General features: G+C 42.6%; 1 protein-coding gene across 1 annotated transcript in view; it reads left to right on the top strand.

The window, feature by feature from the left end:
- Positions 1-2,053: 2,053 nt before the first annotated feature.
- Positions 2,054-16,425, top strand: part of nup93 (nucleoporin 93) — a 116,579-nt gene continuing 102,207 nt past the window's right edge. The window contains exon 1 of the mRNA XM_078211031.1: positions 2,054-2,125. The gene's annotated coding sequence lies outside the window, so the exon portion shown is untranslated. The remainder of the gene's footprint in view (positions 2,126-16,425) is intronic.

The following is a 16,425-nucleotide window of genomic DNA, read 5'->3' as shown; positions in this document are numbered from 1 at the left end:
AAGTACAACAGGTGATCAAGAAGGCAAATGGGATGTTGGCATTTATCACGAGGGGGATAGAATATAAAAGCAGAGAAGTCTTGCTGCATCTGTACAAGGCATTGGTGAGGCTGCAGCTGGAATACTGTGTGCAGTTTTGGTCCCCTTACTTGCGAAAGGATATATTGGCCTTGGAGGGAGTGCAGAGAAGGTTCACCAGGTTGATACCAGAGATGAGGGGTGTAGATTATGAGGAGAAATTGAGCAGATTAGGTTCGGACTTGTTGGAGTTTAGAAGGCTGAGGGGTGATCTTATAGAGGCATATAAGATAATGAAGGGACTGGATAGGGTAGAAGTGGAGAGATTCTTTCCACTTAGAAAGGAGACCAGAACTAGAGGGCACAGCCTCAAAATAAAGGGGGGGTCAGTTTAGGACAGAGTTGAGGAGGAACTCCTTCTCTCAGAGGGTGGTGAATCTCTGGAATTCTCTGCCCACTGAAGTGGTGGAGGCTACCTCGTTGAATATGTTTAAGTCACGGATAAATGGATTTCTGATCGGTAGGGGAATTAAGGGTTATGGGGAGCAGGCGGGTAAGTGAAACTGATTCACTTCAGATCAGCCATGATCTTATTGAATGGCGGGGCAGGCTCGAGGGGCTAGATGGCCTACTCCTACTCCTATTTCTTATGTTCTTATGAGATGCCGGCGTTGGACTGGGGTAAACACAGTAAGAAGTCTCACAACACCAGGTTTATTTGGTAGCACAAGCCACTAGCTTTCGGAGCGCTGACCCTTCATCAGGTGAGTGGGAGTTCTGTTCACAAACAGGGCATATAAAGACACAAACTCAATTTACAAAATAATGATTGGAATGAGAGTCTTTACAGGTAATCAAGTCTTAAAGGTCCAGACAATGTGAGTGGAGAGAGGGCCAATCACAGGATAAAAGAGATGTGTATTGTCTCCAGCCGGGACAGTTAGTGAGGTTCTGCAAGCCCAGGCAAATCGTGGGGGTTACAGATAGTGTGACATGAACCCAAGATCCTGGTTGAGGCCGTCCTCATGTGTGCGGAACTAGGCTATCAGTCTCTGCTCAGCGACTCTGCGTTGTCATGTGTCGTGAAGGCCGCCTTGGAGAATTCTCTGCGTTGTGTGTCGTGAAGGCTGCCTTGGAGAATTGTCCAAGATGGCCTTCACGACATGCGACAACGCAGAGTCGCTGAGCAGAAACTGATAGCCAAGTTCCGCACACATGAGGACGGCCTCAACCAGGATCTTGGGTTCATGTCACACTATCTATAACCCCCACAGCTTGCCTGGACTTGCAAAATCTCACTAACTGTCCTGGCTGGAGACAATACACATCTCTTTAACCTGTGCTTAACCCTCTCTCCACTCACATTGTCTGTACCTTTAAGACTTGATTACCTGTAAAGACTCGCATTCCAACCATTATTTTGTAAATTGAGTTTGTGTCTTTAAATGCCCTGTTTGTGAACAGAACTCCCCACTCACCTGATGAAGGGGCAGCGCTCCGAAAGCTAGTGGCTTTTGCAACCAAATAAACCTGTTGGACTTTACCCTGGTGTTGTGAGACTTCTTACTGTGTTGATCTCAGTTAGAAGTTTAACAACACCAGGTTAAAGTCCAACAGGTTTATTTGGTAGCAAAAGCCACACAAGCTTGCTACCAAATAAACCTGTTGGACTTTAACCTGGTGTTGTTAAACCTCTTACTGTGTTGACCCCAGTCCAACGCCGGCATCTCCACATCTTGATCTCAGTTACCCAGCTCCAACACACTGAATATCAGCTGTCTGATTGACTGAACCTCTCGACCAATGGGATTGCTTGAGGGAAGGGGGTCGACGCACGTGGCGCGGGCTGGTTATTGACCAATGGGAGTGGAGGATAGAAAGCGCGGCGTGGAAGGGAACCAATGAAAGTGGATTATAGGGATAGCCAATGGGAGGGGAGGATGGGGAGAGCCAATGGGAGCGGAGGATAGAGGAGAGCCAATGGGAGGGCTCCGCGCGGGGCCTGCCGGGTGTCAATTTTGACCAATGGGAGGGCGGCTGGCGCGCGCGCGCCTAGCGGCCGGTGCAGGCGGCGGGGGGGACAGGCCGGCTCGGTGCGGATAGACAGGTAAGGGCAGCCCGGGGACACAGGTAGGGCCTGCTGCACTGCCTCACTGACACCACCTGTCCGAAATCCCCAGCCTACTTCACTCAGCCTCCGCGCCGCCACTGCAGGGGAAGCCGCCGGTTTAAACTGCTCCTGTTGTCCGCACACCCCCAGTGGGTCGTGCGTTGGCCGACAGTTGTCTCTGTCGCCGCTGAGTCAAAGGGTTTGGGCCCCGAGTCCCAGTCCTGCGACACTAGCACTGGGCTGACACTCCAGCCCAGGGAGCAAGATGCTGGATGGGTGGCAGCGCTAAGTGGAGTGGTGCTGGTGATAGGAAACTGCTGTGCTGATGGATTGGCAGTGCCAGGAGGAGTGATGCTGCTAACGGGAGGTGCTGTCCTGTCCAGAGTGCCAGTGCTGGGGGTGGTGCCTTCCCGTTGGGGTGGAAGGATGCCCTGAAGCTGAGGCAGGATTGTGTTGGTTTGGTGGGGTGGTGATGTTTGGGTGGCAGATGGCATTCTGGTGGTTGTGCCCTGCTGCTATCAACAGCTGCAGCTGGTGTTGGTGGAGAACCACATTGGCAGAGTGGCAGTGCCAAGGGTGTAGTCAGATTGGTGGCTCGGTATTGATGTTGGGGTACTGCATTGGGTGGGTGGGTGGGGTAGATGTCAGGAAAAACTGCTGACAGAGGTTCTGCCTTTTGGGTAAGATGTTAAACTGAGGTCCTGTCGCTCCAAGAAGGGCCTTTTCTTCATGAATTGGCATGTCTGTCAGTTGCATTATGCACACATTCTTGAATGCATTTGGGTTGCCACAGCAAATAGCTGGTAATAGTCAGTGTTTAACGGTGTAGTTCATTAAAATCAAACCTTGTTAACTTCCCATGGTAGGCATTGAGTGAAAGTTCCTTAGCACACAGTCAAACAAATCTAAAATGTTCCAGATAAGTCCAAATTACTGCAGGGTGGCACAGTGGTTAGCACTACTGCCTAACAGTGCCAGGGACCTGGGTTCGAATCCCTGCTTGGGTCACTGTCTGTACAGAGTCTGCGCGTTCTTCCCGTGTCTGCATGGGTTTCCTCCAGGTGCTCTGATTTCCTCCCACAGTCCGAAAAGCGTACTTGTTCGGTGCATTAGCCATGCTAAATTCTCCCTCAGTGTACTCGTATGGGCACCGGAGTGTGGCGACTACGGGACTTTCACAGGAATTTCATTGCAGTTAGTAAGCCTACATGTGACACTAATAAAAACTTAAAATGTTTTTTAAACTTTAAAAAAAGATGCTGCAATCTAAAACAGAAAATGCTGGAAAATCTTAGCAGGTCTGACAGCATCTGTGGAGCGAGAATGTAGCTCAAGTTTTGGAATCATCCAGACTCAATGTTGGCTCTATTCTCGCTCCACAGATGCTGTCAGACCTGCGGAGATTTTCCAGCATTTTATGAAAAGTTTTAGCTTCTATTCCTGGTCTGTTGAGTTAACTGAACCATTCAAGATAGTAGTCGGGGAGCAACTAATATTTTGTCCAGAATGTCAGGAACATTTTCTGAAGTTCCCATATTTTGGAAGAATCGCAGTAGTGTCTTCTTTCATCTAATACTAATACAGCAAGTTTGTGAATCAGTGGAAAGAAGAGAAAATATAAGAAAGTGAAAAATGCAGAATTGAAGTGCAATGTAAGACAAACATTTTTCAAGTTGTATAGAGAATTTAGGATGCATCTTTGTGAAATTGTAGTTTTGACATGAGAGCATGATTGGGTTTGAGTGTGAAGTGCATCCTCCCCTTCCAATCCTCCACCCCCCAAAACAATCTATCCAGAACTAATCAAACTGGGGTGTATTTAAATAATGCATTGTGTTTTTGAATTCAATACGTGGGCACGTCTAGCTAGTTCAGGGCAGCAAAGTAATCTAAAGGAAAATAAATTAGAGCCTAGTCACCAAATGTAACTGGGTTCACTGTTAAAATAGATTGAAGTGTTTTTTCAAAAACATGTCAGACCGGTGGAAAAGAGCAAGTATTAGGGAGATGTAAATTTTTAGCACCATTCCAGGGACTTGAGCATATAGCCTTGGTTAACACTGAAGCACAATACAAATGAGTGCTGTACTGTTGAATGCTGCCCAAGGTCCACCTACTTATTCTTATGGATAGAATTGATCTCATGACACCATTCAGAGAAATGCTGGGGCACTCTCTTGGTGCGATGGCCCGTGTTTATCCCGCAATCAGGATTGGTCTTCTCTCTGTTAAGCATGACAAATAAATACAAGTTGTTGGAAATTTGCTGCTGTCAAATTAGGAACATGGCCAACTGAGAGAGATCGCTGGCAAACATAAAACAGGCTCAACTCAATATGGAAAGATTTTTTTTGGGGGGGGCGAGGAGATCGGTGCAAGAAAGCATGTCCTAAATGATATTCTTAACAGTTTGGGGGAACAGAAATTTTGCAGGTAGGAATATTGAAAGAATGTAAAAATCTGAAGGGAATAATGAATTGCTGAAAAAGGGTATAATGTGCACATTTGGGCACTCAGTTTAGAAAGAATATGCAAGCTATGTGAATTATAAAGTATATTTTGAAGATTCAGTAGAACGGCATCACGCACAAAGATTATGCTTGGAGAGAAAGAATGTGAAATAATATGATCTTTATTTGCTAGAACAGAGAATTTTAAGGGGGAAAGCTAAAAGAGGATTTTAAAATTGAAAAGTTTTCAGAAGGTTTATCGTGATGTATTATATCCATTGATTGACAGATCAGTAATGAGATATAGACTCAGGATTATCATTACTTAAGAAATGGAAACAGGAGTAGGACATTGAAACCTGTTCCAACATTCAGTACTCCAGCTTCTTGCAGTATCCCCATATTCTTTAATCCTCTTAAGTATCCAAAACCCTGTGTTCAACAATTGCATTTTTAAAAATTCATATACGGCATGTGGGCATCACTAACTCGGCCAGTATTTACTGCCCACCACTAGTTGCCCTTCAGAGGGAGGTGGTGAGCTGCATTTTTTGAACTGCTGCAGGCACACCCAATGCCCTCTGGCGTAGGAAATTCTGGAGATCCACAACCCTTTGGAGTGAAGAAATTTCTCCTAATCACAGTACTAAATGACTGACACCTTATTCTGGATTTTGACCCTTAGTTCTGCACTACCCCACTTAGGAGAGTCCTTCTCTCTTTAAGAATTTAATGAGATTCCTTCCTTTCTTTTAAACTTTAGGGAATGTAGGCCTAGTGCACTTAATCTCTCCTCATGGGATAATCCTCATTCCAGGAATCAGTTTACTGCAATTTTATTTCATTCCCTCTCAGGCAAAAACATCCTTCCTGGGTAACGTGACCAAAAATTGTACGCTTTCCTGCAAGTGTCATCTCACCAAGGCCTATATGTATTTGAGAGACCAGAGAAGGATGCTGACAGATTAGAGAATTATAAAGATAAGTTGCAATTGCAGTCTATCATGGAGAAATTTACTGCAGGAATCTGTGCTAGGACCCCCAACTGTTCACATTATATATTAATAATTTGGAAAAAGGAACTAAATGTATAATCTCCAAAGTTTCAGATGATACATGGGAGGGTGAGCTGTGAGGAGGATGCAGGGATGCCACAGCGTGATTTGGACAGGCTGAGTGTGTGGGCATATGCATGGCAAATGCAATATAATGTGGACAAAGGTGAGGTTATCCACTTTGGTAGCAATAATAGGAAGACAGATTATTACTTGAATGGGTGTAAACTGAGAGGGATGGATACTCAGCGAGACCTTGAAGTCCTCGTGCACCACTGAAAGTAAATGCGCGGGTATCATAGAATCCTTACAGTGCAGAAGAAGGCCATTTGGCCTATAGAGTCTGTACCGACCCAATTTCACCCAGACCCTATCCCTGTAACCCCATGTGTTTACTGTGCTAGTACCCCTGACACTAAGGAGCAATTTAGCATGGCCACTCCACCTAACCTGTACATCTTTGGAGGGTGGGAGGAAACCCACGCAGACGGGGAGAATGTACAGACTCCACACAGACAGTGACCCAAGGCCGGAATTGAATCAGGGTCCCTGGCACTGTCACGCAGCAGTGCTAACCATTGTGCCACCATGCTGCCCATACAAGTACAGCAGGCAGTAAAGAGGGCAAATGGTATGTAGGCGTTTGTAGCGAGAAGATTTGAGTATAGAGATAGGGATGTTTTACTGCAATTGCATAGGGCATTGGTGAGGCCACATCTGGAGTATTGTGTGCAGTTTTGGTGTTCTTAACTGAGGAAGGATGTCCTTGCTATGGAGGAGTGAAGGTTTACCAGGCTGATTCCTGGAATGGCAAGTCTGTCATATGAGGAGAGACTAAGTCGGTTAGGATTATATTCACTGGAGTTTAGAAGAGTGAGAGGGGATCTCATAGAAACTTATAAAACTCTAAAAGGGTGGATTCAGAAAGAATTGTTTGAGGATATGGGGTAATCCTTTTAGAACTGAGGTGAGGAGAAATTTCTTCACCCAGAGAGATGTAAATGTGTGGCATTCACTACCACAGAAAGTAATTGAGGCCAAAATATTGTCTGATTTCAAGACGCAATTAGATATAGCTCTTGGGGCTAAAGGGATCAAAGGATATGGGGGGGAAGGGGGATCAGAATATTGAATTTGATGATCAGCCATGATCAAAATGAATGGCGGAACAGGCTTGAAGAGCCGAATGGCCTACTCCTGCTTCTAGTTTCTATGATTGATATGTTAAATGTGCAAGTGTCTTTTTGGCAAAATGACTGAGCATAGAAAAGTAACAAATAGTAAAATTCTCGGTAGAATTGCGAGATCTGCGGATGCAGCTGCACAGATTGTTAGGAAGGCGAAAATGATACAATGTAATAAATATTATAAATGGACAACAAAGGTCTGGTTTTATTATAGAGGGATATTGAATTCAGAGCATGGTGGTTTTAAGGGCTCAACTGCGTGCAGTTTTGGCACCTCTTTACAGAAGGATCTTAGACACATGGCAAAACATTGTGTGTTACAAAGGTGATACCAGAAATGAGCAGACATGGTTAGGGTTATATTCATGGAATGGAAAAGGATTGAGTTGGAGATTTCAAATTATGAGTGGGTTTCAGTGAGTAAAAAGTGAGCGGTTACTTGCATTGTTTGGTGAATGCTTTACCATAATTACTCAAAACCAAACTGATTAATAGTTGAATGGTTTAACTGTGTGGTCTACAGACCAACCTTTCAAAATGTGTTTTGTAAACTTTCAAAATCTGCATATACTTTCCAAATTACCAGGCTGTGCCATATTACCTACGATGGGTTCTGCAAAGTGTGTCCATTTCATTTCGCTTATATTCATTTTACATATTTGTTATTGAAATCTCATTTTGATTGTCAGATCTGAAATCTGGGTCAAATATGGCAAATTGACCTTCAGAATCAGCATTCGGACTGGAATCTCAGCATAAACTAGAATCATGTTGTTGATATGGTTGAATAGCCGTATAATCTGGAGACATGCTTATGACCAGTCTTCCTTACTTGAGTTTTGCCTGCTGTATACATGTTATTTCATCCATTATTAGTTATATCTGAAATGAGAATACAGGATTTTGTGCATGCAACATCCAAATTGCATATACAGGGAAAAATAGATGGCCGCACACCTGACCTGTTGAGAAAGTCAAAGGTGTAATTAAACTAGCTCAATTCAATGTGCTCTCTGCCATTTTAATGTAAACATTATATATTAAATCATGGACAATCACATTTGCAAGGCATAGACTGTTTGGTTTTAGAACAGGAGAGAACGGTTTCAGGCTAATTTAATACTATGTGATGTATCAAAATAAGCAGGAATGTATTGAATTGTTTTATCAAGTTAAACCTTGAGACAGTTCTAGGTTGCAGTAGAGTTAATGCCACTGATAATGTGGTTCACCCAGTACATTGCAAAAATATATGCAAGATACTTCAGGATGCAGATAATCATGCTCGTTCATGTCAAGGTCAGCACATGATTTGGCTCAAATAACTGTAAGAGCTGAGTAGAAGATTATTTTTTGCTACAATACACGTATTATCCAGCAAAGTCAACAATGCAGACTAACCTGTGCTGAATGTTCATATCTGTATGACTTGGGGGTTAGTAATAATTTTGAACATCGGTTCTACTTCAGATTTTAATAGGTAAAAACGTTCAGTAACCTGAAACCTCGCAACAGATTCTCAGGAATATCACCAAATATTTTGAACATTTATATTGTATAGGTCAATAGTTTATTCATGATATTATTTGTTGGTATAGTATGCAGAGTGGCTGCCATGTTTGCACATGTAAGTTACTGTACTCCAAAGCATTTCATAGTGTAAAACTGCTCTGTGAAGTGTCTGGAAAATGTAGTAAGGTGCTGTATAAATACATGTATGCATTAAATTTTGATATGAAGTTTTGCATAGATGATAGAGATGGACCAAAGTTTTTTAATTGTCTAGCAATTCCAAGTAATGTAGGGTTGTGTCTTGGTCGCTAAGGCATCATGAAAATGTTTAGGATGTCAGGTCATCTTATTATATACCCCAATGAATTATTAGTGTTCAAAATTTATAGTTTGCGTAGAATCATCTTTGTATCACCAAACAGCTTGATTTTGATTAATCAGATCATCTCAATTTGTTTTGAGGAATGTAATTAGGGAACATGTTTCCTTGCATCTAAAAAGTGACAGGCAACTGTTTGTGCAGTGTGCATTCAGACAAGGTCATGAGCTTTTCCGGTTATTGTTGATTCATGAGAGTCTTGCTCAGCAGTCTTGTTGCACGTTAAGGTTTTAATGCCAGTTGCTGAACATTGTAACTGCAATTAAGATGTCGCTTTCTGCGTGTGACTGATTTTTCGAGTAATATGTTATGTTTTAGAGAACGTGTTGCGAATTGTCACAAATTGGCTCAGTCTTTGTCCGCAGTGCTATTAAATCACCTACGAATTCCCAGATATTTTAATACTCAGTAATCCTGACATGTTAATTTTTAAGGTGGCGATCCTCTATTTGCTCAGCAAATTTCTGATCTACTTTTAGTTAAAATGTTCAGCTGCAACATATTCTTTGCTTTAACAAAGGAGTGACGAGCTGGAGGTTTTGTGTCTAGACTTTGACAGGCTTTTATTTTCTACACTTCCCCCTTGAGTGATGAGTTTGTTAAATAGTGCCCATATCAATGACACTTACTCAATGTAGCAATTTTCTCAGCCATTTCATGCAAGACAAGAATTCTTTAGTCTTTTGAAGAGATGCTACTGTCACATGATGCATTTATGTACTATAACAGTGTTTAAAATTCTAAGTTAAAATGTTTCCTATGATGCAAGTTACGATGGATCCTTTTAGCTGCTCAGTATAAGAATGGTCTAAGTTATCATACATTGCTCTTGTCTAGAATAAAATGCAGGCAAGATCTTAGACAGCATATGGGCAGCGTATCGCAATCATGTGCTTTCCATTGAAACTTGGTTTTTAATGAATATATCTTTACAAATATTAAACATGAACATGTGCATCCTTTTCCATTTGAAAGAAAAATTCAGCAAATGAAAATGGTGAAATTGCTCACTTTGTACAAAGAACAGACATTTCCCTTGTGACTTACACTTAAGCTCTAAGCGAATTGCTGTCTGTATGCCAACCCATCACTTTTCTAATTCATTTTATGTAAGCATTAAATTTTTGTCTCTATCGTCCTGATTGTAAGAATGCTCCATGTTGTTTGATGCGGATTGTAGGAAAATTGTGGACTTTTCACCAGCCGCTGTGCAGTGGGTGCGCTGTGCAGTGGGTGCGCCCTGGTTTCTTCCTTTTAAAATTTCCAAATTGTTTCAGAAACTGGCTTGCTTTTGAGGTTGGGGGGTGGGGTGGGCACAGTAAGTAAAAGCTAGATGGGTGACTGCATACCAGCCTCTGGATTCTGGAATATTGGAGAAGCTTGTTTGCCTGTCTTCTTGGGGAATGGTTTATAAAGGTTTAACATAGCCTGTCTTGTTAAATGTTTTATTTTTGACCCTCATTTTGGGCAAGTAAATATTTTTAAGAAATTGAGGCATTTCAAATACCACTCTTTTTAAAGTTGGCTTTTGATTGTGAACTCCAGACCTCTGAAGCTTTTGTTTTTTTTGTGGTCCAATTTGATTCATGTTTAGGGCATTTGGCAGGGGTGGCAGGTTGCAAATTGACACATGACTTTGAGTTTAAAGTTTATTTATTTCTCACAAGTAGGCTTACATTAACACTGCAATGAAGTTACTGTGAAAATCCCCTAGTTGCCACACTCCGGTGCCTGTTTGACTACACTGAAGGAGAATTTAGCATGGCCAATGCCAATCAGACTGTAGGAGGAAACTGGAGCACCTAGAGGAAACCCACGCAACACAAGGAGAAATTGCAGACTCTGCACAGACAGTGATCCAAACTGAGAATCAAACCCGGGTCCCTGGCGCTGAGAGGCAGCAGTGCTAACCACTGTGCTACCATGCTGCCCAAGTGTCAGGATTGGTGAAAGCTCAGTGAGTATTTTGTGGGAGCACTCTTGAGTCAGTAGGGGCAAGGTGGGCTGCTGAGCAAGTATAATGTGGAATTAAGATTGCCTTGGGCAAATACATGGGTGTTGTTTAACACAAAACAACAGCAACTTTATTTAGGTAGCACATTTTCAAGTAGGAAAATGTCTTGGTGTGTTTCTTAAAGGTATAATCCACATGGAGTGAGGATGCTTGTGTGGAGCATAAATAGCAGCATCAACATGTTGGGCTGAATGGCCTGTTCCAGGCTGTAAAATTCCATGTAACTTCAGGAATAACTAGCAATTCTGAGATGAAGAAGGTGGAAGATATGGAAAGATTTAAAGTATAATGTGATGGGCTACTAGCTGCAGCAGAGTTTTGGATGAACATGAATTTAATACGGGGTGGAGAATGACAGGTCAGCCAGAAGAGCATTGGAATAATTAAATCTGGAGGTTAGAACAACATAATTGAGGGTTCAAACACAGAAGGGATGCAACAGAGGTGCATGATGTTAGAATAGGAAGCTGGTGATCTGTTGCTGGATTTAAAGCATATGGTGTCCAGGACTACATGTTGAGGCACTCGAGCTTCGGCAGCCACTATGAAAGAACAATGAGGAAAGGCCACTGTATGAGGCCTTTTAACCAATATACACTGAGAGGCAGGTAACTGGGTAAAACCCCTTCAGCTCTGTGTTTAATTCTAACTGAGTCATAGAGGTTTACAGCATGGAAACAGGCCCTTTGGCCCAACTTGTCCATGCCGCCCTTTTTTAAACCCCGAAGCTAGTCCCAATTGCCCGCATTTGGCCCATATCCCATCTTACCCATGTAACTGTTTAAATGCTTTTTAAAAGACAAAATTATACCTGCCTCTACTACTACCTCTGGCAGCTTGTCCCAGACACTCACCACCCTGTGTGGAAAAAATTGCCCCTCTGGATACTTTTGTATCTCTCCTCTCTCACCTTAAACCTATGCCCTCTAGTTTTAGACTCCCCACCCTTGGGAAAAGATATTGACTATCTAGCTGATCTGTGCCCCTCATTATTTTATAGACCTCTACAAGATCACCCCTCAGCCTCCTACGCTCCAGAGAAAAACGCCCCAGTCTATCCAGCCTCTCATAACTCAAACCATCAAGTCCCGGTAGCATCCTAGTAAATCTTTTCTGCACTCTTTCTAGTTTATTAATATCCTTTCTATGATAGGGTGACCAGAACTGTATACAGTATTCCAAATGTGGCCGTACCAATATCTTGTACAACTTCAACAAGACCTCCCAACTCCTGTATTCAATGTTCTGACCGATGAAACCAAGCATGCCGAATGCCGCCTTCACCACTCTGTCCACCTGTGACTCCACTTTCAAGGAGCTATGAACCTGTACCCCTAGATCTCTTTGTTCTGTAACCCTCCCCAATGCCCTACAATTAACTGAGTAAGTCCTGCCCTGGTTCAATCTACCAAAATGCATCGCCTTGCATTTATCTAAATTAAACTCCATCTGCCATTCGTCAGCTCACTGGCCCAATTGATCAAGATCCCGTTGCAATCCGAGATAACCTTTGTCACTGTCCACTATGCCACCAATCTTAGTGTCATCTGCAAACTTACTAACCATGCCTCCTATATTCTCATCCAAATCATTAATATAAATGACAAATGACAGTGGACCCAGCACTGATCCCTGAGGCACACCGCTAGTCACAGGCCTCCAGTTTGAAAAACAACTTTCTACAACAACCCTCTGTCTTCTGTCATCAAGCCAATTTTGTATTCATGTAGTTACCTCACCCTTATGCATCCTTATGCTTAACCTTATGCAACAACCTACCATGCGGTACCTTGTCAAATACCTTGCTAAAGTCCATGTAGACAACATCAACTGCACTGCCCTCATCTACCTTCTTAGTTACCCCTTCAAAAAACTCAATCAAATTTGTGAGACATGATTTTCCACTCTCAAAGTCTTGCTGACTGTTCCTAATCAGTCCTTGCGTCTCTAAATGCCTGTAGATCCTGTCTCTCAAAATACCTTCCAACAACTTATCCACCACAGATGTGAGGCTCACTGGCCTGTAGTTCCCAGGCCAGTAACTGCTTGTAACTTAATTGAATTCATTAGCAATAGTTTGAAAGAAGGGCGGCCCGGTAGCACAGTGGTTAGCACTGCTGCTTAGCATTGCTGCTTCACAGCTCCAGGGACCTGGGTTCGATTCCCGGCTTGGGTCATTGTCTGTGTGGAGTTTGCACATTCTCCTAGTGTCTGCGTGGGTTTCCTCCGAGTGCTCCGGTTTCCTCCCACAGTTCAAAGATGTGCGGGTTAGGTTGATTGGCCATGCTAAAAATTGCCCCTTAGTGTCCTGGGATGCGTAGATTAGAGGGGTTAGCGGGTAAAATATGTAGGGATATGGGGGTCGGGCCTGGGTGGGATTGTGGTCGGTGCAGACTCGGTGGGCCAAATAGCCTCTTTCTGTACTGTAGGGTTTCTATGATTCTTCTATGATATACTCCCTACAATGAAAATATTGAAATGTTTGTAATGTTCTCACACTCCAGCGCCTGTTCAGGTACACTGAGGGAGAATTTAGCATAGCCAATCCACCTAATGAGCACATTTTTTGGATTGTGGGAGGAAACCGGAGCACCGGAGGAAACCCACGCAGACACGGGGAGAATGTGCAAACTCCACACAGACAATGATCTAAGCCGGGAATCGAACCTGGGTCCCTGCCGCTGTGCGGCAGCAGTGCTAACTGCTGTGCCACCATGCGAGCATGTATGCGAGGAAGGAACAAGTCACCATTCAAGACGTTTTGAAGGTTTCTTAATTTACAGAACACAAAATGGGCAGTTATAACAATGGCCATTGATTTAGTTACAAGACATTTGTACAATTCTGGTTAGCTACACTGCAAATTTATAAATAATGTAATCTAATCACACATGGGGAATGGAACAGAAAAGGGAAGGGTGTGGGTCACATTTGCAGCTATATCGCTATGTTAAACATCTGAGTCTATTTGGTAGTTATCATGATTTTCAATTGACAGGTCTCTTACCACTTCATCTGTTCTTGTGTTTGATACCATTATTTAAAAAGTTGCTCATAGACACAAGGATTTGTGTAGGGTTCCCATGAGTCCTTGGAACCTGACTGATGAAGCACGTTTTTCAGGAATTTCCTATATGTGATATATACAGATTGAGCAGTGGATACAATAATGTTCAGCCTCTCTGGTAGAATTGGAAGTGATTCATAGCCAGCTGTTTGTTTATTTTTATACTCTCGATCATTTACACTTTCACAGTGTACCTGCTAGCTGTAGGGAGACAAACAGCTCAGTCAACTGCAGAAATTGGCCTCAGAAATATACTTGTAAATTTGCACAGTAATCCTATTTTCTAGTCTTGAGCTCTGAATTAAGTCACTAGAAAGTTACCCTGGTGTGTCTAAGTGTGCAGTAAACATAAAGAGCAGGTTTCAAAACACAGCAACCTTCAAGCAATGGAAATAGGTTTTGTATTTTTCCAACCTATTTACATTCGTGCTGCTTGGTAAAGTTCTGAAGTGAGAATTGAACCAGCATCAACTTTTAAACGCATGGAAGTAATGAAGTTGCAGAGAACATTTTCAGCAATCCAGTTATATAAGACCAGATGGTTTGTGAAGGCACAAATGTAGAAAACATTTCTAAACACTTGAGTTGTGATGTTGGAATCACAGCAGTTATTGCATTGTGGAGATGAGCACACTAATTATATATGCATACAGTATGTTTACAGTCAGGGTGAGATCTCTGCACCCATATCACGAGAGCCATTGCAATGCCAGATTAACCTCCCTATGATCTCCTGTTTATTGGTTATATTATCTGGTTTAGCCTAACCTTTTTGCAGCCAAGAATATGCATAGATTTGAAACGCTTGACCCAGATTTTACACAAACTTGGATGAAGATGTGAGATTAGCATTAAATAACTCAGTTTGTGGAGCACTTCCATTTGGAGCAGAATAATCTGCAGCAAATGACTAAGTACTTGGACCAGTTTTTAATAGCGACAAGCTTAGGGGTGCAAATCCCTGCATTGGTACCATTTTTAAATTCTGGTTCCTGATTTCCATTATTTAAAGTGCAAGATTGAGTCCCAGACACTTCTTTGTTAGCAGAAGCTGTCTTTGTTTGGCCCACCATACTCTGTGACTCCTTCTCTCATTCCTTTTATTTACTTTGTCAAATCTCTTTGTTGTGAATATCTGACGGGTTAATTTTCAAGCCTTTTAAACGGGCTGGATTGATTTATGTGGAACATTAAATTCCACATAGAGATGCACGTATTTCTAACCTACCGGCCTTTAATGCATGCTCTCAGTAAAATTCTAGCTTTAAACCTGTTGTTTTGAGGATTAACAAATTGGTCTGGATCCTTTCTCTCAAGCTGGACATTTTAAAATGGAAATTGAAGACATTAGTTTTTGTGAACCAGGAGATTGTGTGTTTGAATGCTGCAATTTGCATACATTGAACATAAAGCAGATTTGAGCAGCGAAGGAGAAAGAACTGGTTCTTCCTGACTTCACAGTCTGTAATTTTATGGCAGGAGGAGAGAGAATGGATTCTGTAGTTAGATCACAAAGGGACTAGCTCCAAGATGACACGCGTCTCTTTGTATTATGCTTTTCAAGATTTGTACAATTGAGGCTCTAAGTGTGAGGAGAATTGTTCAGCTACTGCCCCCTTTCAATGTATCCTGCTGCCACCTTCTAAGCTGCAGTGCTGTTGCTTCCCTCCCTTCTCTCTCTGCCTTTTCCAAAGACGGAATACTGTCGTTTACAAATCCTTTCTTGAGAATGCAACTCCACCAGCAGCTCAGTGTGTAACAAACCAGAAAGCTTCCAGTTTTAATTATAAGGCTGTGCTGAATTGGCTCACCTTCACAAACTGTATAATGATTGGGCTCAGCATTCCTTGGTTAGGAAAAGGAAAATTGGCTAGGCTTTCCACTCTTAGTTATGGGCTGCTGAGGACAGGTTTGGTCCAGGCTCTCCGCTCCTACCTGTGGTCAAATAGTGTTTGGGGCTGGGGGTGTCACTAGAGAGTGAGGGAGATGTTTTCCGAAGGACGGCAGGGGTGGTGGTGTTACTAGGGCGGGAGGAGAGGAGTTTGATTGTAGCCTTAGTAAAAGTAGCAGGTAGAGAGGGAAGAGGAGATTCAGTACAGGAAAGTCACCCTGAGCCAAGTGCTCATGTTTTTCAGCTGTGCATTGTCACGGTGACCTTGCATTGTGAATAACAATACAAATGAACAGGAGCAATAGACAAGTGTAATGAATTCGAATTATAGCAAGTTAAGATATCTATTTTTATGTACTTTTATAAGAATTGCGGATAGCGATGAGGACCATCAAAGGATACAGCAGGATATAGATCAGTTGGAGACTTGGGCGGAGAGATGGCAGATGGAGTTTAATCCGGACAAATGTGAGGTAATGCATTTTGGAAGGTCTAATACAGATAGGAAATATACAGTAAATGACAGAACCCTTAAGAGTATTGATAGGCAAAGGGATCTGGGTGTACAGGTACACAGGTCACTGAAAATGGCAATGCAGGTGGAGAAGGTAGTCAAGAAGGCAAACAGCATGCTTGTCTTCATCGGCCGGGATATTGAGTTTAAAAATTGGCGGGTCATGGTGCAGCTTTATAGAACCTTAGTTGGGCCGCACTTGGAATATAGTGTTCAATTCTGGTCGCC

This window comes from Mustelus asterias, chromosome 4 (assembly GCF_964213995.1).
Source record: "Mustelus asterias chromosome 4, sMusAst1.hap1.1, whole genome shotgun sequence".
Lineage (NCBI taxonomy): Eukaryota > Metazoa > Chordata > Chondrichthyes > Carcharhiniformes > Triakidae > Mustelus > Mustelus asterias.
Note: the sequence above shows the minus strand (reverse complement) of the source record. Positions and strands in the feature narration are given on the sequence as shown.